At 41.3% G+C, this 24539-nt stretch overlaps 1 protein-coding gene across 3 annotated transcripts in view; it reads left to right on the top strand.

Moving 5' to 3' along the window:
* The first annotated feature begins 248 nt into the window (after positions 1-248).
* Positions 249-24539, top strand: part of LOC106607484 (carbohydrate sulfotransferase 15) — a 51709-nt gene continuing 27418 nt past the window's right edge. For 2 of the 3 annotated variants that reach the window (XM_014204482.2, XM_014204488.2), the window contains exon 1: positions 255-496. The gene's annotated coding sequence lies outside the window, so the exon portion shown is untranslated. Of the gene's footprint in view, positions 497-24539 lie in introns of all 3 variants that reach the window. The other variant, XM_014204496.2, reaches the window with a different exon arrangement.

The following is a 24539-nucleotide window of genomic DNA, read 5'->3' on the forward strand; positions in this document are numbered from 1 at the left end:
GTGGAAAACTGATTGGGTTAACAAAAAGTAACTAATGTAAGGGCATTTCAGGGTTTTTCCACTCAACTTGTAACCATCTTTTTTTATTTCACCTTGAATTCATGTTAGTTGACAATTTAACCAAATGTAAATGTTGAACTGATGTCTGTGCCCAGTGGGGATGTTCATTGTATTGCTCTGATTATTGTGGCTGTCCAGTATACTTTATTTCTTCCCTTGGTCCCTCCCTCTCTTCAGTCTCCCTGACTCGGTTGCAGCGCGAGAGACGAGATGGATAGTCTCTGAACGTTTGCGATCAATCCAGTGGTAGACTATAATGGTTGAGAGCTATCCAAAACAACGCAGTTGTGAATTCATTATAATGTTCCTGTGTAAACTTGTCTACCTTACCTCATTGAGATAAAACTTAGTAAATGTTTTATTACCAGAATGGATATGGAATGGTCATGAAGAGCGCGCAAAGGAGTCGCATTGATTGATTCATCGGATCGTGAATGTGAGTAACATCAATATAATTTATTGCTCTGTGAGAATATGTTAGTGGATGTAAATCAATTCATGGGTACATTTAACAGTTTTTACCCAGATATGTAAACCAAACTATGTTTGTTGTCTTACTGTGGCATAATCATGACAGCATTATCTCGTAGGCTACTTCTATTCCACCTAGAAATATGAACCCTATTCAGAAGTTGTACTATAGCTTTCACTCCAACTTGTGATGTATTTTATAAAAAATATAATGGAACCTGCACTTGCTTCTGAGAACCAAAGATTTAGCAGAAATTACGTTTTTTATGAATTTGCTTATACTGAATTGATTTAATTGATTTCAATGCCCCTGCCAGTATTGATCATTTAGTGACAGTGACCAATTTGGTGAGCTATTAACATTTGAAAGTAATTTTCTTGGAATTGAACTAGAGTTTCAGCACATGAAGAGGAGCTAGTTAGTTTAAGGATTTGTGTATGTACTCCAACAAGAGATTGCATTAGAAGACATCTAAAGACAAATCGCTGCTCTTGGGTTGAACTAAAAGTATACAGATTCAATGAATATTACATCCACTAACATATTCTCACTTTACACTATCAAGCCCAAGTTAAATGCCAAATTGCACTTTTACCTCCACAACCATGATATATTACAGTGGTGCCTGGTCAAATAGGAGCTGTGTCAGAGTTGTTTCTAAGCTCTTCTCCTGAGGCAGACTTATTTTTCCTCAGTGAACAGCTGCAGAATATCTCTCAGTGCCATTCCTTGGGATTTAATCCACTCCTAGTCCACCAGACACCAAACTACAAAAGGCTATTTCATGAGGCGAAATTAACAAGTTAACTAAGAAACAGTTCAGAATGTCCTTATTGTCCTCAGCAAATCTTCTTTCTCACAATAATTGTTTACTTTATGTCGGACTGCACAGGCTTAGGGTAAACGCACGCACGCACGCACGCACGCACACACACACACACACACACACACACACACACACACACACACACACACACACACACACACACACACACACACACACACACACACACACACACACACACACACACACACTCTGTCAGGCTGCTAGGCAGGATGGCAATACCATATCGTATTACAGTAATCACCCACCAGTATCCAGAGGTGTTTGATGTCTGAAGCAGGGGTACGATCTGCCAGATGTCAGCGCAAAATGTCCTTCTGACATTTTGTCCACTTCTTCTCCCCCTCTTGTTCGGGAGCTGTGGTAGACTATTGCTCAGGGCTCTGACATGAGGCCATGGCAGATAGACAGATGACCTTTGGATAAACCTGTCTCTGTTGACTCATGTTGACATACACTTAATGTACCTTTGAGCAAAGAATACAAAAAGTTGTGTCTTGCTCAAGTGCGCATCCACAGAGTTTTCCACCTTGTCAACTCGGGTATTCGAACCAGCCCCAATGCTCTAACTGCTAGACTACCTGCCGAGAGGGGGGTGGGGAAGTTGGTGGACCTCACCTTAACTCTGTCTCCCCAGACCCTGTTTTTCCCAGTATGCGTCATACCCTGGAGGATGACTCACTATACTAGAGGTTTCGTGGTCATCCATAGGTTGAGCAAAGGTCTGGAGCTTTTGAGATGCCAAGGCTATGCTTCTCTTGGCACTTGTTTAAAGCATGCAAAGAAAGATTGCTATGGTGAAGCTTACCCTGCCATCCAGGGCAAATTGGGGGAAAATACTTCCAGTCATTTTAGGAATAGCTTTTGTTTGTGTGCGCCCGCCAGTTTGCCTTGGAGGACCACACTCAGAACCATAGCAGTGGTGATGACGGTGTGTGTCTCTAAGCAGTTTCACAGTGAGACCAGCCAACCACACCGCTGACACCAGTCCAGGGAGGAGGAGGTGCCAGGTGGAATGATAGACTATCTGATAGAAGCTTCAACATCACTGTTACTTTATATCTTTGGTGTGAGACTTTGCATCTACACAGTGCCACCTTCGTCGAGTACAGTAATACGTACAGTAGACCTCCTTGGAAAGCTTCTGCTCTTTTCAATCCTCCATGTACTGTAGCTACATCCTGGGATTGATTCACTCTTAGAAAAAAAGGGTTCCAAAAAGGTTCTTCGGCTGTCCCCATAAGAGCAACTTTTTTGGTTCCCGGTATAACCCTTTTTGGTTCCAGGCAGAACTCTTTCCTACATGGAACCCTTAAAGCTTCTATCTGGAACCAAAAGGGTTCTACATTACCTAGAACCAAAAAGGGTTCTTGAAAGGGTTCTCCTATGGGGACAGCCAAAGAACCCTTTAAAAGAAAATTCTAAGAGTGTACCCAGCAAACTGGGAACGTTCCCATAACATTAGCTAAGATTCCCATTAAGTTCTAGTTAGGGCTTTATCAAACATTAGGATGATAACGTCCTAAATATAATTTTTCTTCAAAAAATGTTTTGAATGAAACATCCTTGGAATGTTCTCCTAACATTCACTAAAATGTTGTACACAACATCTGTAACAACCACCACAGAACATTCCCAAAAATGTTATCATTAGGCTTCTAGGTAATGTAATAACACAATGTACAGTAATGTTTTCCCAGTAAACCAAAATTGGTTCTGTGAAAGTTCCCAAAACATTCGTTAGGTTACGGAAAATGTTCTCATAACACAAAAACTGTCCAGACGTGCTGATGATTATACAATGTTTGTATAAAACATTCACCTGATGTTGCAAGAACGTTTCTAGAACACATTTAATCTGTTCTTTAAAAGGTTCCCAGAATGTTTCATTAGGTTGTGGGAAATGTCTGGTGAGAACATTGTGGGGACTTCACATAAGATATGTTCCCAAAACATTAAAACCGTCCAGTTGTGTGGATGATTCTACAATTTTCTTTTAGAGTGCAAAACACAAAAACAAAATCAACATGTGAAGTTCATAGGAGCATATCATATTGGATGTCAAATGAAAGCTAATAGTTTTAGATACATCTTTCAACTATTCTCTATCTTACAAATGAGGCTTCAATAATGGCTTTGATTTCTGGTCAAACAGATGGAAAAGGGGTCTGTCACGGTTGTGTGGAGAGACGGACCAAGGTGCAGTGTGTTCGGAGTTCCACATAATTTATTACTGAAACTTACCAACAACAAAAGATTTAGATGCACTATTGTAAAGTGGTTGTTCCACTGGATATTATAGGTGAATGCACCAATTTGTAAGTCGCTCTGGATAAGAGCGTCTGCTAAATGACTAAAATGTAAAAATGTAAATGTAACAAAAGGAGACAAACAACGAACCATGATGACAGAGGTGCTACATGCACTAACTCAAAACAAGATCCCACAAAAACCAGTGGGGAAATGGCTGCCTAAATATGATCCCCAATCAGAGACAACGATAAACAGCTGCCTCTGATTGGGAACCATACCAGGCCAACATAGACATAAAACAACCTAGATAACCCACCCTAGTCACACCCTGACCTAACCAACATAGAGAATAAAAGGCTCTCTATGGTCAGGGCGTGACAGGGTCTTAAAAAACATCTACCAGGAAAAGTCTTAAAAGGTATCAGAAATACATCAAAATACAATATTATTGACTTAAAGACCCCTGGCAACTAATATCAACACATATTTAATTTTGGAGAAATTGTTTACCTTCTGTAAATGTAAGAAATATTGCCATGTGCATTGTAATTCCGTTACCAAAAACCCACATATTTTAAAGTTATTTTCTCATTTCTCTCCCTCATGAGGAAGGATAATAATAGTTCACAGAAGTAACACATATGGTAGACCTACCAATTAATTATAGTGATTTTACTGATATAAATGTTGTTTATTAAATATTAAGTGATTAAAACTCATGATAACCAAAAACTCTGAAACAAAATTACTGCAACTGAATTACTACAATGGGAAATCATAATAGTCACAAACCACAGTTGGGTCACCAGTAGTAAAATCACTGTGGAAACCAAGCCAAGCCAGTAAAAAAGCCATATTACAAACTATGTTTTGATATTTGCATTGTTTGCTATATAGCCCATTCGTTCATTTGCCATCGTGATATACAATAAGGCCGTGACAACAAAAAGTCCACAGCCCCACAGTGGAGGAATAAATTCAACTACACATACGTTTGTTTCATCACAAAACCGGAGAGCAACATCTGTCCGGTGAAGTCCACAAAGCAAATGTTGCATGTAACAAACAGTTATATGACCTGCAGCATGGTCAAGCAAGTTAATGTTTTTTGCAGTTTACTGAACATCTACTGATTTAGAACCACAGTTACCCCAAGTCAGCAAAAAGACACCAGGAGCACTGCCTCTGATATTCCAGCACCATTTCAACTTTAACATTTTAACAACAAATATGCTTAGTTTAATACACTGAAAACAAACGTAAAGATACCTAAAACAATTTAGTCCAATTAATGTTGCTAATGTGGCTGTCCATGGTACTGATTTCTGTCGGTCTGTGAGTGTGTGTGTATGTGTGTGTGTGCGCAAGTGCAAAAGTAAAAAAAAAAAAAAGTGGGACTAGTTTAATGTCAATGCCTTCCTCCTCTCTTTCATGTTGGCATAACGGTCTATGGTTCTATACACTTTTACTTTTTGTTTTCATAGGCTGCCTAGCTAAAATGCTTGCAAGCCTAACTTACTCGCATGGGCAACAATGACCAGTTAAGTTAGCTAGCTAGTTAACGTGAGCCTACTAGGCTACATCTAAGCTACATATTGAACTTCAATTGTCTCAGGCCAGTGGCACAATATATAAATGTATGGTTAGATCAGAATCGCCGTCATAATCATAAGCCTGTAAAGAGAAATAAGTAAAAGAAAATCTGCATCTATGGCTTAGGAAAGGGACGATTTAGCAAGGTAGCTACTGCAGGACCAGAAACAGACAAGTTTTTCTGACAATTATGAAGTTTTGCTCAGGATGAGATTTAATTGGTGTGAAGCCAAATCCAAACTGGCCTCCCTTGGGGGAGCATTTTCATGCGCCAGGACAACACACAGTTGAGCTCAGCTCAATTATTTTGTAAATTTTTTATCAAAGTTGTATTGCACTGTATCCAATGACTTATGAAAGCTTACTTGGTAGGTCGATGTCCTCATTGTGGTTTTGCAGACGTGTTTAATACATTTTATGTACACATTTTATTAGACTACTTATGAAATGCACATTGTTATATTAAGTAACACATGCTTATGTTCCCTCGACTCCAACCTCATTCAATGCATTGAACGGATGTGGGTGGAGCAATGTCTACTGTACATAAGGGTGCAAATTATAAACACTCACAAAAGCTCTGACGAAGGCCTTGAGGCCGATACATAAAGCTTAATAAAGAGCAGTGATATTAGCAAGAGCAGTGTGCAGTTTCTTCTTTTTTCTCATCTTATTCAATTGTTGCCATGCAACTGCGGCAGAGATAGCTCAGATGTACGAGTGCCTTTAGAATTGTTTTGCACGGGAGGCCAAATGCTTGATTGCATGCATCAAACGCTACTGCGGCAAAATGTCATACTCTTTTGTTCCAGACAGCATCAGATACATGAGCTACACATTCTGAGACATAGGGGTGCTCTTTCCCTCACTCGGATGATTTCTACAGTGAGATTTAGCCACTTGTGAATTGACGGAAAATTATGAAAACACAGACGAAAGAGCAATTATTATAAAATAAAAGATATTGGTCAAATATTTTGGGATGCCTGGCTTCCCTTGTCATCCATGAATACACACAACTGTGGGTCACCTGCTACAGTCCGCTCTTCCACTGGCATACTTATGTTCAGCTCATAACTGTTTTCTTTGTCTTTTTGTTGCCTGGTGGTCAAACCTAGAGTGTTAGAACAGTCTGGACAACCCCTCCCTCTCTCTCTGCCTCTCCAATAAATGTCACCTCGCCCAGCTCTTACTGACACCTACCCATGAGCCTCCTCTTTTTCCATTTACTGTAACCAGCATTCTCACCCACTGAGAACCAATCGACACCGGACATCCACAGACGTTGAACATTTGGACCGGATCTATCACAAACGTATGTTTCACAAGTTTGGATAGCACAGTATATAGTACAATACAACAAAGAGAAGTAGAGTATTGTAGAGTAGATTACAATATATTGTACTGTATGCTACTGATTTTATTTTCATTTTATTTCACCTTTATTTAACCAGGTAGGTCAGTTGAGAACAAGTTCTCATTTACAACTGTGACCTGGCCAAGATAAAGCAAAGCAACACAACTACAAAGAGTTACACATGGGATAAACAAACGTACAGTCAATAACACAATAGAAAAGGTTTATGTTTAGTGTGTGCAAATGTAGTAAGATTAGGGAGGTAAGACAATAAATAGGACATAGAGGCACATTAAAGACAATTTAGCATTAACACTGGAGTTATAGATGTGCAGAAGATGATGTGCAAGTAGAGATACTGGGGTGCAAAATAGCAAAATAAAAAAATAAAACAATATGGGGATGAGGTAGTTGGGTGTGCCATTTACAGATGGGTTAGGGTTAGGAGTGGAGTGTTGTATGGCATTGAAGCTCGTGTGGAGGTTTGTTAACACAGTGTCCAAAGAAGGGCCAGATGTATAGAGAATGGTGTCGTCTGGGTAGAAGAGTTGGATCAGAGAATCACCAGCAGCAAGAGTGACATCATTGATATATACAGAGAAGAGAGTCAGCCCGAGAATTGAACCCTGTGGTACCTCATAGAGACTGCCAGAGGTCCGGACAACAGGCCCTCCAATTTGACACACTGAACTCTGTTTGAGAAGTAGTTGGTGAACCAGGCGAGGCAGTCATTTGAGAAACCGGGGCTATTGAGTCTGCCGATAAGAATGCGGTGATTGACAGAGTCGAAAGCCTTGGCCAGGTCGATGAAGATGGCTGCACTGTACTATCTTTTATCAATGGCGGTTATGATATTGTTTAGGACCTTGAGCGTGACTGAGGTGCACCCATGACCAGTTCGGAAACCAGATTGCATAGTGGAGAAGGGACGGTGGGATTCGAAATGGTCGGTGATCTGTTTGTTAATTTGGCTTTCGAAGATTTTAGAATGGCAGGGCAGGATGGAAATAGGTCTATAACAGTTTGGGTCTAGAGTGTCTCCCCTTTGAAGAGGGGGATGACCGCGGCAGCTTTCCAATCTTTGGGGATCTCAGATGATATGAAAGAGAGGTTGTACAGGCTAGTAATAGGGGTTGCAACAATTTCGGAGGATAATTTTAGAAAGAGAGGGTCCAGATTGTCTAGCCCAGCTGATTTGTAGGGATCAAGATTTTGCAGATCTTTCAGAACATCTGCTGTCTGGTTTTGGGTGTAGGAGAAGGGGGGGGTTTCTGCGGGGAGTGCAGAACTGTTGGCCAGGGTAGCCAGGTGGAAAGCATGGCCAGCCATGGAATAATGGTTATTGAAATTATTGATTATCGTAGATTTATTGGTGGTGACAGTGTTTCCTGCTGGAATAGTGCCTCAGCAACCTGGAGAGCGGAAGTTAGAACAGAAAGAGGGATAAAGCGGACATATTTTGAGAATCTGTCAACAACCAGAATAGTGGTAAAACCATCAGAAAGGGGGAGATCCATTACAAAGTCTATGGACAGATGTGACCAAGGCCGCTGAGGCACGAAAAGGGGAAGAAGTTTAACTGCTGGAGCGTGCCGGGGAGATTTGGATTGAGTACATACCGAACATGAGTTGACATAGTGGGCGACATCATGCACCAAGGTGGGCCACCAGTATTTATCGGAGAGTGATTGGAGGGTGCGGGTGATACCTGGATGTCCAATGGAGAGGGAAATGTGTGCCCAGATCAACAGCCGATCTCTCACCTCCGTGGGTGGGTAGATGCGCTCTGGAGGGCAGGTGGCAGGAGCGGGTTCCCTCTCCAGAGCCTGGCGGATGTCCACATCTACGTCTCATAACACGGGGCCAACGATACGGGAGGACCGCTTGATGGGTTGGAGGACACTCACAGGACCCTCCACCGACGTGGAAGCACAGGGTGCAGGAAGCAGGTCTTCCGTCCCCAGGCGGTGATTCTCATCTTTGACCAGGTGATAGTGGGGTTATGAAGTTGGAGCCACGGGAGGCTGAGGATGACTTTGTGTACGGGTGCGGTGATAATTAAGAAGGAAAGGCTTTCCTGGTCCTTGGGCCCCACGCTGAGGGTGAGTGGTGCTGTGATGTGAATAATTGTGTCGGATCTCAGCTGTCTGCACCCCGGAGAGGTGTGTGGCCCCCACCTCCATGGTTCAGGCTCTGCCTCAGGATAGCCAAAGGAGGGAGGCGAGTGGCTAGGTGGCCACTGGCGCTCCTGAAGAATGTTATCCAGACGGATGGCCATCGAGATGAGAGCATCCAACAATAGGTTGACATCTCAATATGCCAACTCCGTCTGGACCTCCTTGCACAGTCTACTGTGGAATAGAGTGCAGAGCACCGGCTCATTCCATTCGCTGGCCCTCTGAACAAAGGTCAAAGACCACCCTGAACAGAGCCATGAACCTCTCATAGGAACCCAACTCATCCTCTCCTCTCTCCCAGACAGCCTTAGCCCACTCCAACGCCCATCCAGTCAGCAGGGAAATGACGGTGGCAATCTTGGACCTCTCGTGGTGGGGGCTCCCGTCTGATAGGCTAATTAGAGGGAGCACTGGAGTAGGAAGCCACGGCATTTCAATGGAGTACCGTCATACTTCTCCAGAAGGGAAAGTCGGGCATCGCTGACCTGGGTGGATGACTGAGTAGGCTGGGGGACTGGCTCACTGTGACGACCTTTGGTAGGAGGCCCTCCGTCAGAGGTATGAAACACCTTGCTGGTGGTGTCGAGGCGGTGGAGAACAAAGAGGACCTCTTTCATGGTCGTACCCAGTTGAGCCAGCTAGTCATGGTGTTGGTGGAGTAGATGACCCTGTTCCTCAACCGTCTAGAAGAGGTTGTAGTCATCTGCTGCTTCTGTAATTTCTGAGCTAGTATTCTGTAAAGACAACGCATGGAGTCAGGAAGCAGGTGCAGATGGTGAGTTTAATAATAATGAACATAGAGCATTACAAAACAAGAGAAGTATCTGGTCATGAAAATAGAACCAATACTGCCTGATGACTGAGGTTTGTGAGGGCTATATGAAGGGAGAGTAATCAGTGTTCTAGGACCGGTGGTTAGTAGACCGGCGACATCTAGCGCCGGAGGGAGGGAGCAGGAGTAGGCGTGACAACTGTACTGTACTCGACTGTACTCTATTGCAATTTTAGAGTAAAAACAAAAAAGATCTCAAAGCATAATTCCGTTACCTTGGAATTGCCCCAATGGATTGTCTGTTGCCTTCTTATGCTTTCCACATTCAGTTGTACTTTCACTGCTTTGGGATACCCCCTGTCCCCATCTGTCCTCTTTCCCCTGTTTTCTTCCCCCTGTCCTCTTCCCCCCTCACTGGAAATGCACATGTTAAACAGTAGTAGGAACCTTTCAACATTTCTCTGCTTGTTATGATGTGTCACGGTCCCACACTTCAACAGAAACATAGAGCTCAGCTCAAAACCACAGCTGGGTGCCAGATGTCTCAGTACTGGACTGCAATGACTGGTCCTGAACTAGTCAAGACCTCATAGATGAAAATAGTGTCCGTTGGGAATTACTCTATTTACACTAGGCTAATTCTCCTTATCGCTCAAGTTATGGGAAATGGAAAACAACATGGCCCTTTAGTCACCTTCAAGCCCCCAAGTTCTTTGTCGTGTCATATGTTATGTTATAGTTGCTGCCGGTAAGTCTTTAGTTGAATAAATATTCAAGCCATATCAATGGGGTTGTGAGTTCATTAAAACCTCTTAAGGATCTACGGGATCGGTGTCCCTATACCTGGATGGTTGTTGCTAATGTGCGCTAATGTGACTAGAATGACATTGTAAGTAACAGCAAACTTTCCAGGACATAGACATGTCTTATATGGGCAGAAAGCAGTAGCTATTACAGTGAGAAAATAGCATACTATTGTTTGAGGAGAGTGCACAACAACAAAAACGTTTTATCGCAGCAACTGGTTTGATACATTCACCTCTGAAGGTAAATAATGCACTTACATTCAGTAAGTACATTGCTCTGATTTGTCATCATGAGGGATAAAATTATCTCAGAGATAAAATGTAGCATAGTTTTGTTTGATAAAATAAATTTTTATATTGAAATGTAGGAACTGGGTTCTACAGTTTGAACCCCTGATGTCTTTCTCTTGTATTTCAAAGATCATGGAACCAAAAAAATATAGAAAACATTTATATATTTTTTAATCTTTTACTGGATCTAATGTGTTAAATTCTCCTACATTGATTTCACATTTTCACAAACTTCAAAGTGTTTCCTTTCAAATGGTATCAAGAATATGCATTTCCTTGCTTCAGTTAGATTTGGGTATGTCATTTTAGGCGAAAATTGAAAAGAAATGTCCAATTGTCACGCCCTGACCTGATAGAGACGGTTTATTTCTCTATTTTGTTAGGTCAGGGGGTGGGGTGGGCATTCTATGGTTTATATTTCTATGTTTTGGCCAGGTATGGTTTCCAATCAGAGGCAGCTGCCTATCATTGTCTCTGATTGGAAACCATACTTAGGCAGCCCTTTTTCCCTCCTTGAGTTGTGGGATCTTATTTTTGTACTGGTCGGTATAGCCTGCAAGACGTGATTGTCGTTTATCATTGTTTATTATTTTGTTTAAGTGTTCTGATTTAAAAGAAATTCAAGATGAACATTTACCACGCTGCACCTTGGTCTGCTCCTTTGGACAGCCGTTACACCAATCCTTAATTAATTTACAGACACAACAATCATACTGCACATGTCAGGAGTTCAAATATTGAAGATTATTGTTGTTCTATCTTCCTTCAATTATCAGACATGACAGTGAAACCCATATTTCAGTAGAGAATCACTCTTTTTCTGTAACTAAAATAATGGTGGGAAAAGGTAACCAAATCTGACCCAATGAGGTAAATTAATCAGACTTACAGATCTCTGTGTTCTTCTAAGAACACATTTTGATTTCCCTGCCAACATCTAGTCAGACTGGCTGTGGGCCAGGCCTACAACTAAGTACACTACCTGGATGCACTTATTCTCAATGGAGGATGATGAATGCTGTTATTCCAAAGCACTTCATGCCTTATTACCACTGCGCCTAGTTTTTACTTATGGTTTTGCTCTTGTGCAATGGTTCAGTGTTTTTATGCTGTCTCTTCCCCATTTCCAGAGAATAAAACTCTCTGGTCTACTGCCAATAGCCCCTCACAGAGTCTACTGTACCAAGACATTCCTCTGGAAGTGGTAAACATGTAGATAGCTATATAACTCTTCTGTCTGACTGCTCTGCTAAGTCTCTGGAACAACAGAGTATTAACAGATAGATGGACTGCACAACAGTCAGGCAAGAGTGATCTACATTCAGTCAATGGGAGAGGAAGGAGAAATGTAGAAGGGGTACAGTATATGGGGTATAAGGGGAGAGAGGGAATCACCTTGGCCTGGGCTTTGTGGTGGAAAAGAGAAGACTGCTAGATATTGGAGGCAAAATTTTTCATTTAATATTATATCTGAAATAATGACATTATTTATAACCTACTCTCTGTAACATTTTATTTCCTACATCTTTTTAGAAGTCAATCCTCCCCAAAGCAGATCTTTGTGAAGGCTGTGAATACTGAATATATAATATTTTTCACACTCCTATTCAAGAACACGAAGATGGATGAAGTCGAATACTTTAAAGGAAGGAGACATCCACTATGACAGCACATTTTGTATTTGAAAGCCTACCTAGGAATCCCTCTGGGCTGCTGCCTGTCACATTGTCCCACAGCACAGAGAAGGGGTGAAGAGGGGTGTGTGTGTGTGTGTGTGTGTGTGTGTGTGTGTGTGTGTGTGTGTTTGTGTATGGATGTGACTTGACTTTTTGGAGATTTTGTTATGTTACATCCTTATTCTAAAATGGATTAAATAGCCCCCCCCCATCAATTTACGCACAATACCCCATAATAAGCATAAACTCTTCATTTTAAAATTTCTGCAAATGTTTAAAAACAAAAAAAACGGAAATATCACATTTACATACGTTTTCAGACCCTTTACTCAGTATTTTGTTGAAGCAAATTTGGCAGCTATTACAGCCTTGAGTCTTATTGGGTATGACGCTACAAGCTTGGCACATGTGTATTTGGGGAATTTCTCCCATTCTTCACCGCAGATTCTCTCAAGCTCTGTCAGGGCCACTCAAGCTCTGGCTGGGCCACTCAAAGACATTCAGAGACTTGTCGCGAAGCTACTCCTGCGTTGTCTTGGCTGTGTGCTTAGGGTCGTTGTCCTGTTGGAAGGTGAATCTTCGCCCCTTTCTGAGGTCCTGAGCGCTCTGGAGCAGGTTTTCATCAAGGATCTCTCTGTACTTTGCTCCGTTCATCTTTCCCTCGATCCTGACTAGTCTCCCAGTCCCTGCCACTGAAAAACATCTCCACAGCGTGATGCTGCCCCCACCATGCTTCACCGTAGTGATGGTGCCAGGTTTCCTCCAGACGTGACGCCTGGCATTCAGGCCAAAGAGTTTAATCTTGGTTTCATCAGACCAGAGAATCTTGTTTGTCATGGTCTGAGAGTCCTTTAGGTGCCTTTTGGCAAACTCCAAGCGGGCTGTCCTGTGCTGTTTACAGAGGAGTGGCTTGCGTCTGGCCACTCTACCATAAAGGCCAGATTGGTAGAGTGCTGCAGTGATGGTTGTCCTTCTGGAAGGTTCTCTCTCCACAGTTTCTTTATCTGTTAATCAGTTATGTGGAATAGAGTTCCATGTAGTCATGACTCTATGTAGTACAGTACGACTCCCATAGTCTGTTCTGGACTTGGGGACTGTTAACCTCTTGGGGCTAGGTGGGACGCTAGCGTGCCACCTGTGGTGCACTCCATCAACAGCAGGTGCATTTCAAGAGCGGCAAATTTGAATCCAAATAAATGTCAAAATTCAAATTTTTCAAAAATACAACTATGTTACACCATTTGAAAGATAAACATCTCCTTAATCTAACCACGTTTTACGATTTCAAAAAGGTTTTACGGCGAAAGCATAAATTTAGAGTATGTTAGGACAGTACATTTACAAGAGTTGTGTGTAATGTTTTGTCAAGTCAAAGACAGGGTCACCAAAACCATAAAACCAGCTAAAATGATACACTAACCTTTTACAATCTCCATCAGATGACACTCCTAGGACATTATGTTAGACAATGCATGCATTTTTAGTTCTATCAAGTTCATATTTATATACAAAAACAGCGTTTTACTATGGCATTGATGTTGAGGAAATCGTTTCCCTCCAATAACCGGCAGTCAAGTCAGCGTCAGAAATTAAATAATTAAAATTAGAAAACATTGGTAAAATATTATATTGTCATTTAAAGAATTATAGATTTACATCTTTTGAACGCAATCAACTTGCCAGATTTAAAAATAACCTTACTGGGAAATCACACTTTGCAATAATCTGAGCACTGTGCCCAGAAAAATACGCGTTGCGATACAGACTAGACGTCATGTTGGGGAGATCTAAAATCGAAAATACTATGTAAATAATCCATTACCTTTGATTCTCTTCATCAGATGTCACTTCCAGGTATCACAGGTCCATAACGAATGTAGTTTTGTTCAAAAAAGCTCATCATTTATGTCCAAAAATCTCCGTCTCGTTAGCACATGATGTAAGCCAGCCGGACTTCTCGTCATGAACGAGGGGAAAAAATATATTTCCGTTCGTTCAAACATGTCAAACGTTGTATAGCATAAATCATTAGGGCCTTTTTAACCAGAACATGAATAATATTCAAGGTGGACGAATGCATAGCCTTTTATAACGTATTGGAACGAGGGTACCCAACATGAAGTAGCGCGCCAGGTGTCTAATGGGACATCACCGTTCCATGGCTCTTGTTCGGTCAGATCTCCCTCCAGAAGACTCAAAACACTTTGTAAAGGCTGGTGACATCTAGTGGAAGCAATAGGAAGTGCCAAAATATTCCTAAACCCCTGTGTTTTTCAATGGGAGAGGTTTAAAGTCAATACAACACATCAGGTATCCACTTCCTGTCAGAAAATGTCTCAGGGTTTTGCCTGCCAAATGAGTTCTGTTATACTCACAGACACCATTCAAACAGTTTTGGAAACTTTAGAGTGTTTTCTATCCATATATAATAAGTATATGCATATTCTAGTTACTGGGTAGGATTAGTAACCAGATTAAATCGGGTACATTTTTTTTTATCCAGACGTGCAAATGCTGCCCCCTAGACCCAACAGGTTAAGAGACCTCTGGTGGCATGTCTTGTGGGGTATGCATGGGTATCTGAGCTGTGTGCTAGTTGTTTAAAAACTTCTTAAGGATTGGCGTTCCGTCAACGGGACAGTTGTAAATCACGCAGTGCATTATATCAAGATTGCACATTTTAGAGTAACAATAAATGTCGGTACATAGAAGTGTCTTATATCAGCTGAAAGCTTAAATTCTTGTTAATATAACTGCACTGTCCAATTTACAGTAGCTATTACTGTGAAAAAAGACCATGCTATTGTTTGAGGAGAGATCCTAACAACAAAACAGTTTCTTCAACGCGATAGGTTTGATGAATTCACCTCTGAAGGTAAAATGTGTACTTACTTTCTGAAATCTTGCTCTGATTTATCATCCAAAGGGTCCCAGAGATAACATGAAGTGTTGTTTTGTTAGATAAAATCCTTTTTCATGTCCTAAAAAGGTCCATATAGCACGCACGATCGCTTTTGTATTTCCACTCTTTTAATTTGCTAAGAAAGGAATCTGGGAAAATCTCACCCTAAACATTGATTGAACGAGTCAAATCACATTCGTATCTATTCCTCAGAGATCCTAGAATGTAACAAGACTTCACCATTTCATTAGCCGTATCCTATAGGACACCATATTTGGTCAGAGAGCGATGCCTTCATGTCACGCCGATGACGCGGGCGGCCATCACTTGAACAACTGTATCTTTCTGAAATAAGCACCAATCGGGGTCAAGCTAGATAGCCAATGAGCTGGGCTTTACAGGACTATCCCGAAACCATATATATGTCGTAAAATGTAGCTTCTAACCTTCTACGACAGCATGCCTTTTCATTTTGGACAAAAATTACAAGGATATTCAGAGTTATGAAGTTATGAAAACTGGTTGTTTTGCAAATGTTGAACTTATAATATGGCTACTAATACTTGGAAAGCAAAATCAAACTCCAAGAATACAGATTTGACGATATTCTTGCAGAAAAATGGAATATGAATGCGAACGTCTCCTTCACGATTTGCCCAAATGTACCTGGGGACTTCACACTAAAAGTCTTGAGGATCAGTCATACTCCAAGTTATCCATCTGAAACTTTGCACATACACTGCTACCTTGCTTCAGGGCCTGAGCTACAGGCAGTTAGATTTGGGTATGTCATTTAGGCGAAAATTGGGAAAAAAAAGGGTCTATCCCTGTCATGTCCTGACCAGTATAAGGGGTTATTTGTCATTGTAGGTTGGTGAGGGCGTGGCAGGGGTGTGTTTATTTTGTGTTGTCGGGTTTTTGGGGGTATTGTTCTATGTTTTGTATTTCTATGGTTTTTCTATGTTGTATATTTCTTTGTGTTGGCCGGGTATGGCTGTCAATCAGGTACATCGTTGTTGCTGATTGGGAGTCAAACTTAGGTAGCCCTTTTTCACCTGTCGTTTGTGGGAAGATGTTTTTGCATAGCTGTGTGTGTAGCCTGCAATACTGTGCGTTCGTTCGTTCGTTTTCTTGTTTTGTTTTGTTAAGTGTTCAATAAAAGTTAAGATGAGCACTCAACCCGCTGCGCCCTGGTCTACTCCGTACGACACGTGTTACAATCCCTAAGAACAGACAGCTCAGTGCTTTCAACAGCTCAATACCTCTCACAAAGACAAGTAATGATGAAGTCAATCTCTCCTCCACTTTGAGCCAGGAGAGATTGACATGCATATTATTAATGTTTGCCCTCTGTCTACATCCAAGGGTCAGCCATGCTGCCCTGTTCTGAGACAATTGCAATTTTACTATGTCGCTCTTTGTGGAACCTGACCACACGACTGAACAGTAGTCTAAGTGCTACAAAACTGGAGCCTGTAGGACCTGCCTTGTTGATAGTGCTGTGAGGAAAGTAGTGCAACACTTTATTATGGACAGACTTCTCCCCATCTGAGCTACAGTTGTATCAATATGTTTTGACCATGACAGTTTAGTCACCTCAACTTGTTCAATTTCCACATTATTTTTTACAAGATTTAGTTGGTTTAGGGTTTAGTGAATTATTTGTCCCAAATACATTGCTTTTAGTATTTGAAATATTTAGGACTAACTTATCCCTTGCCACCCATTCTGAAACTAACTGCAGCTCTTTGGGGATCTTATCCCGATATCGGGATTCATTGTCAAGAGACCACGGCGGGAAATTCAAAAACTGCAAGAATCTAATAATTTCAATTTCTCAAACAATCAACTATTTCTCACAATTTGAAAGATAAACATCTCCTAAATCCAACCACATTGTCCGATTTCAAAGAGGCTTTACGGCGAAAGCATAAAGTTAGGTTATGTTAGGAGAGTACATTGAAAATAGCTGTGTGTAATGTTTTGTCAATTCAAAGACAGGCGTCACCATAAGCGGATAACCAGCTAGAATTATGCACCAACCTTTGACAATCTTCCTCAGATGACACTCCTAAGACATTATGTTACACAATACATGCATTTTTTGTTCCATCAAGTTCATATTTATATCCAAAAACAGCATTTTACCGAGCGGTGAAAATCAGATTTTTTTTCTCTCAAATGCTTCCGGTGAACAACGTTACAAATCACAAAATTACTATTCGATAACATTGGTAAATTATATTATTGTCATTCAAATATTCATAGTTTAACATTTCGTAAATGCTACTGTAATGCCAGATTTCAAAATAACTTTACTGGGAAATCACAATTTGCAATAAACCGGGTGCTGTGCTAAGAACAATAGGCTAGGCTATACAGGTTAGCACCATCTGTAACCATGTAATATCAAAATTACTATTGTCAATATTCCCTTACCTTTGATTATCTTCATCCATTGGCACTTCTAGAAATCCCAGGTCCACTACAAATGTGGTTTCTTTTGACAAAGTTCATAATTGATGTCCAAATAACTCCAAGTTGTTCCATGTTGTTAGCGCTTCGGTAGGCTACTAAAAAGTAGCGCGGGGGGAGTCACGGCGAAAAGTAAAAAAATAATCTATTTACATTGTTCAAACATGTCAAACGTTGTTTAGCATCAATCTTTAGAGCCATTTTTAACGTGAAACATCAGTAATGTTTCAACCCGACCTCTCCTGTGTCTTGAAAAACGTCTTTGAAAAATGTATCGCATCACATGATTGCGCAGGTGCAGCCAATAATGAAGTGACGACATCCCAGGGAGGTCAACTTCTCTTCCTTGTCATCCGGTCTCTGTTCATCATAGACGCTTCAAACAACTTTATAAAGATCGTTGACATCTAGTGGAAGCCGTAGGAGTTGCGAAATGAATCCTTTCTCACTATGGTATCTATAAAACAATGACACTAAATAGTACAGTCACAAAATTCATTTTTTTTTGATCTATTTTTCACAGGTTTTTGCCTGCAATATGAGTTTTGTTATACTTACAGACACCATTCAAACTGTTTTAGAAAATTCAGAGTGTTTTCTATCCGAATGTGTTAATAATATGCATATCCTAGCTTCTGAGTTGGTGTAGGAGGCAGTTAAAAATGGGCACATATTTTTTTCAAAATTTCTCAATACTGCCCCCGAGCCTCAACAGGCTAAATTTTGCAGTAATTTAAGTTGCTGTAGTAGCTGACGTGTATAGTGTTGATTCCTCTGTGTAAATAGACACATTGGCTTTACTCAAAGCCAGTGGCATGTCGTTAGTAAAGATTGAAAAAAGTAAGGGGCCTAGACAGTTGCCCTGGGGAATTCCTGATTCTATCTGGATTACGTTGGATAGGCTTCCATTAAAGAACACCCTCTGTGTCCTGTTAGACAGGTACAGTTGAATTTGGAAGTTTACATACACTTGTTGGAGTCATTAAAACTTGTTTTCAACCACTCCACAAATTTCTTATTAACAAACTATAGTTTTGGCAAGTCGGTTAGGACATCTACTCTGTGCATAACACAAGTAATTTTTCCAACAACTGTTTACAGACAGATTATTTCACTTATAATTCACTGTATCACAATTCCAGTGGGTCAGAAGTTTACATACACTAAGTTGATTGTGCCTTTAAACAGCTTTGGAAATTCTAGAAAATGATGTCATGACTTTAGAAGCTTCTGATAGGCTAATTGACATCATTTGAGTCAATTGGAGGTGTACCTGTGGATGTATTTCAAGGCCTACCTTCAAAGTTAGTGCCTCTTTGCTTGACATCATAGGAAAATCAAAAGAAATCAGCAAAGACCTCTGAAAAGAATTGTAGACCTCCACAAGTCTGGTTCATCATTGGGAGCAATTTCCAAACGCCTGAATGTACCATGTTCTGTACAAACAATGGTACGCAAGTATAAACACTATGGGACCACGCAGCCGTCATACCGCTCAGAAAGAAGATGCATTCTGTCTCCTAGAGATGAACGTACTTTGGTGCGAAAAGTGCAAATTAATCCCAGAACAACAGTAAAGAACCTTGTGAAAGATGCTGGAGGAAACAGGTACAAAAGTATCTATATCCACAGTAAAATGATTCCTATATCGACATAACCTGAAAGGCCGCACAGCAAGGATAAAAGCCACTGCTCCAAAACCTCCATAAAAAAGCCAGACTACTGTTTGCAACTGCACATGGGGACAAAGATCGTACTTTTTGGAGAAATGTCCTCTGGTCTGATGAAACAAAAATAGAACTGCTTGGCCATAATGACCATCGTTATGTTTGGAGAAAAAAAGGGGGAGGCTTGCAAGCCGAAAAACACCATCCCAACCATGAAGCATGGGGGTGGCAGCATCATGTTGTGGGGGTGCTTTGCTGCAGGAGGGGCTGGTGCACTTCACAAAATAGATGGCATCATGAGGTAGGATATATTGACGCAACATCTCAAGACAGTCAGGAAGTTAAAGCTTGGTCACAAATGGGTCTTCCAAATGGACAATGACCCCAAGCATACTTCCAAAGTTGTGTCAAAATGGCTTAAGGACAACAATGTCAAGGTATTGGAGTGGCCAGCACAAAGCCCTGACCTCAATCCTATAGAACATTTGTGGATAGAACTGAAAAAGTGTGTGCGAGCAAGGAGGCCTACAAACCTGACTCAGTTACACCAGCTCTGTCAGGAGGAATGGGCCAAAAGTCACCCAACTTAATGTGGGAAGCTTGTGGAAGGCTAACCATAACATTTGACCCAAGATAAAAATATTTTAAAAGGCAATGCTACCAAATACTAATTGAGTGTATGTAAACTTCTGTCCCACTGGGAATGTGATGAAAGAAATAAAAGCTGAAATAAATCATTGTCTTTAATATTATTCTGACATTTCACATTCTTAAAATAAAGTGTTAATTCTAACTGACCTAAGAAAAATATTTTATTGTGAAAAACTGAGTTTAAATGTAATTGGCTAAGGTGTATGTAATCTTCCGACTTCAAATCAAATCAAATTTATTTTTATATAGCCCTTCGTACATCAGCTGATATCTCAAAGTGCTGTACAGAAACCCAGCCTAAAGCCCCAAACAGCAAGCAAAGCATTTGAAAGAAGCACGGTGGCTAGGAAGAACTCCCTAGGAAAAACTCCCTAGAAAGGCCAAAAACCTAGGAAGAAACCTAGAGAGGAACCAGGCTATGAGGGGTGGCCAGTCCTCTTCTGGCTGTGCAGGGTGGATATTATAACAGAACATGGTCAAGATGTTAAAATGTTAAAATGTTCATAAATGACCAGCATGGTCAAATAATAATAATCATAGTAGTTGTCGAGGGTGCAACAAGCACGTCCGGTGAACAGGTCAGGGTTCCATAGCCGCAGGCAGAACAGTTGAAACTGGAGCAGCAGCACGGCCAGGTGGACTGGGGACAGCAAGGAGTCATCATACCAGGTAGTCCTGAGGCATGGTCCTAGGGCTCAGGTCCTCCGAGAGAAAGACAGAAAGAGAGAAAGAGAGAATTAGAGAGAGCATATTTAAATTCACACAGGACACCGGATAAGACAAGTGAAATACTCCAGATGTAACAGACTGACCCTAGCCCCCGACACATAAACTACTGCAGCATAAATACTGGAGGCTGAGACAGGAGGGATCAGAAGACACTGTGGCCCCATCCGATGATACCCCCGGACAGGGCCAAACATAACCCCACCCACTTTGCCAAAGCACAGCCCCCACACCACTAGAGGGATGTCTCCAACCACCAACTTACCGTCCTAAGACAAGGCCGAGTATAGCCCACAACGATCTCCGCCATGGCACAACCCAAGGGGGGGGGGCGCCAACCCAGACAGGAAGACCACGTCAGTGACTCAACCCACTCAAGTGACGCACCCCTCCCATGGACGGCATGGAAGAACACCAGTAAGCCAGTGACTCAGCCCCTGTAAAAGGGTTAGAGGCAGAGAATCCCAGTGGAAAGAGGGGAACCGGCAAGGCAGAGACAGCAAGGGCGGTTCGTTGCTCCAGCCTTTCCGTTCACCTTCACACTCCTGGGCCAGACTATACTTAATCATAGGACCTACTGAAGAGAAAAGTCTTCAGTAAAGACTTATAACCTCTTACATCTAGACGTTCCGCTAGCGGAACACCTGCTCCAATATCCAATGATAGGCGTGGCGCGAATTACAAATTCCTCAAAAATACAAAAACTTCCATTTTTCAAACATATGACTATTTCACAGCATTTTAAAGACAAGACTCTCCTTTATCTAACCACACTGTCCGATTTCAAAAAGGCTTTACAGCGAAAGCAAAACATTAGATTATGTCAGCAGAGTACCAAGCCAGAAATAATCAGACACCCATTTTTCAAGCTAGCATATAATGTCACAAAAACCCAGAAGACAGCTAAATGCAGCACTAACCTTTGATGATCTTCATCAGATGACACACCGAGGACATTATGTTATACAATACATGCATGTTTTGTTCAATCAAGTTCATATTTATATCAAAAAACAGCTTTTTACATTAGCATGTGACGTTCAGAACTAGCATACCCCCCGCAAACTTCCGGAGGAATTTGCTAACAATTTACTAAATTACTCACGATAAACGTTCACAAAAAGCATAACAATTATTTTAAGAATTATAGATACAGAACTCCTCTATGCACTCGATATGACCGATTTTAAAATAGCTTTTTGGTGAAAGCACATTTTGCAATATTCTAAGTACATAGCCCATCCATCACGGGCTAGCTATTTAGACATCCGGCAAGTTTAGCACTCACCAATATCAGATTTACTATTATAAAAGTTTGATTACCTTTCGTTGTCTTCGTCAGAATGCACTCCCAGGACTGCCACTTCAATAACAAATGTTGGGTTGGTCCAAAATAATCCATCGTTATATCCGAATAGCGACGTTTTGTTCGTGCGTCCCAGACACTATCCGAATGGTAAAGAAGGGTTGCGCGCATGGCGCAATTCGTGACAAAAAAATTCTAAATATTCCATTACCGTACTTCGAAGCATGTCAACCGCTGTTTAAAATCAATTTTTATGCCATTTTTCTCATAGAAAAGCGATAATATTCCGACAGGGAATCTCCTTTTCGGCAAACAGAGGAAAAAAATCACAAAGACGGGGGCGGCCAGGTCACGCGCCTAAGCCCACAGTCCCTTGATCGGCCACTTGAGAAAGGCGATAATGTGTTTCAGCCTGGGGCTGGGATGACGACATTCAGGTTTTTCCCGGGCTCTGAGCGCCTATGGACGACGTAGGAAGTGTCACGTTAGAGCAGAGATCCTTTGTAAAAGATAGAGATGGCAAAGAAGTTCCAGAAATGGTCAGACAGGCCACTTCCTGTAAAGGAATCTCTCAGGTTTTGACCTGCCATTTGAGTTCTGTTATACTCACAGACACCATTCAAACAGTTTTAGAAACTTTAGGGTGTTTTCTATCCATATATAATAAGTATATGCATATTCTAGTTACTGGGTAGGATTAGTAACCAGATTAAATCGGGTACGTTTTTTATCCAGCCGTGAAAATACTGCCCCCTAGCCATAAGAGGTTAAAGGTTGAGACTGAGTCTGCGTCTCTCACATTGGTAGGCAGACCATTCCATAAAAATGGAGCTCTATAGGAGAAAGCCCTACCTCCAGCCGTTTGCTTAGAAATTCTAGGGACAATTAGGAGGCCTGCGTCTTGTGACCGTAGCGTACATGTAGGTATGTACGGCAGGACCAAATCGGAAAGATAGGTAGGAGCAAGCCCATGTAATGCTTTGTAGGTTAGCAGTAAAACCTTGAAATCAGCCCTTGCCTTAACAGGAAGCCAGTGTAGGGAGGCTAGCACTGGAGTAATACGATCAAATTTTTTGGTTCTAGTCAGGATTCTAGCAGCCGTATTTAGCACTAACTGAAGTTTATTTAGTGCTTTATCCGGGTAGCCGGAAAGTAGAGCATTGCAGTAGTCCAGCCTAGAAGAAACAAAAGCATGGATTATTTTTTCTGCGTCATTTTTGGACAGAAAGTTTCTGATTTTTGCAATGTTACGTAGATGGAAAAAAGCTGTCCTTGAAACAGTCTTGATATGTTCTTCAAAAGAAAGATCAGGGTCCAGAGTAACGCCGAGGTCCTTCACAGTTTTATTTGAGACGACTGTACAACCATCCAGATTAATTGTCAGATTCAACAGAAGATCTCTTTGTTTCTTGGGACCTAGAACAATTATCTCTGTTTTGTCCGAGTTTAAAAGTAGAAAGTTTGCAGCCATCCACTTCTTTATGTCTGAAACACAGGCTTCTAGCGAGGGCAATTTTGGGGCTTCACCATGTTTCATTGAAATGTACAGCTGTGTGTCGTCCGCATAGCAGTGAAATTTAACATTATGTTTTCGAATGACATCCCCAAGAGGTAAAATATATAGTGAAAACAATAGTGGTCCTAAAACGGAACCTTGAGGAACACCGAAATTTACAATTGATTTGTCAGAGGACAAACCATTCACAGAGACAAACTGATATCTTTCCGACAGATAAGATCTAAACCAGGCCAGAAGTTGTCCATGTAGACCAATTTGGGTTTCCAATCTCTCCAAAAGAATGTGGTGATCGATGGTATCAAAAGCGGCACTAAGATCTAGGAGCACGAGGACAGATGCAGAGCCTCGGTCTGACGTCATTAAAAGGTCATTTACCACCTTCACAAGTGCAGTCTCAGTGCTATGATGGGGTCTAAAACCAGACTGAAGCGTTTCGTATACATTGTTTGTCTTCAGGAAGGCAGTGAGTTGCTGTGCAACAGCTTTTTCTAACATTTTTGAGAGGAATGGAAGATTCGATATAGGCCGATAGTTTTTTATAATTTCTGGATCACGATTCGGCTTTTTCAAGAGAGGCTTTATTACTGCCACTTTTAGTGGCAGTAATAAACTGTAACTCTTTATCCACAATTTTTCAGGGGTTGTAAAACCATAACACATACGTTTTTCCAGCAGTAGACTATGATTGGTAATTTCAAAAGCCACACTGAAGTGAACAAAACAGCCCCCACAATATTTCTATCATAAATTTCTCTCAGCCAATCATCAGTCATTTGTGTAAGTGCTGTGCTTATTGAATGGCCTTCTCTATAATCGTTCTGAAAGTCTGTCATTTTATTAATTGTAAAATAGAATTGTATCTGGTGAAACACCATTTTCCCAAAAGTTTCTAAAGGTTGGTAACAGAATGATTGGTCGACTATTTGAGCCAGTAAAGGGGGCTTTACTATTCTTAGGTAGCGGAATTACATTTGCTTCCCTCCAGGCCTGAG

The sequence above is a fragment of the Salmo salar genome, chromosome ssa01, assembly GCF_905237065.1.
Source record: "Salmo salar chromosome ssa01, Ssal_v3.1, whole genome shotgun sequence".
In the NCBI taxonomy this organism is placed as follows: Eukaryota; Metazoa; Chordata; class Actinopteri; order Salmoniformes; family Salmonidae; genus Salmo; species Salmo salar.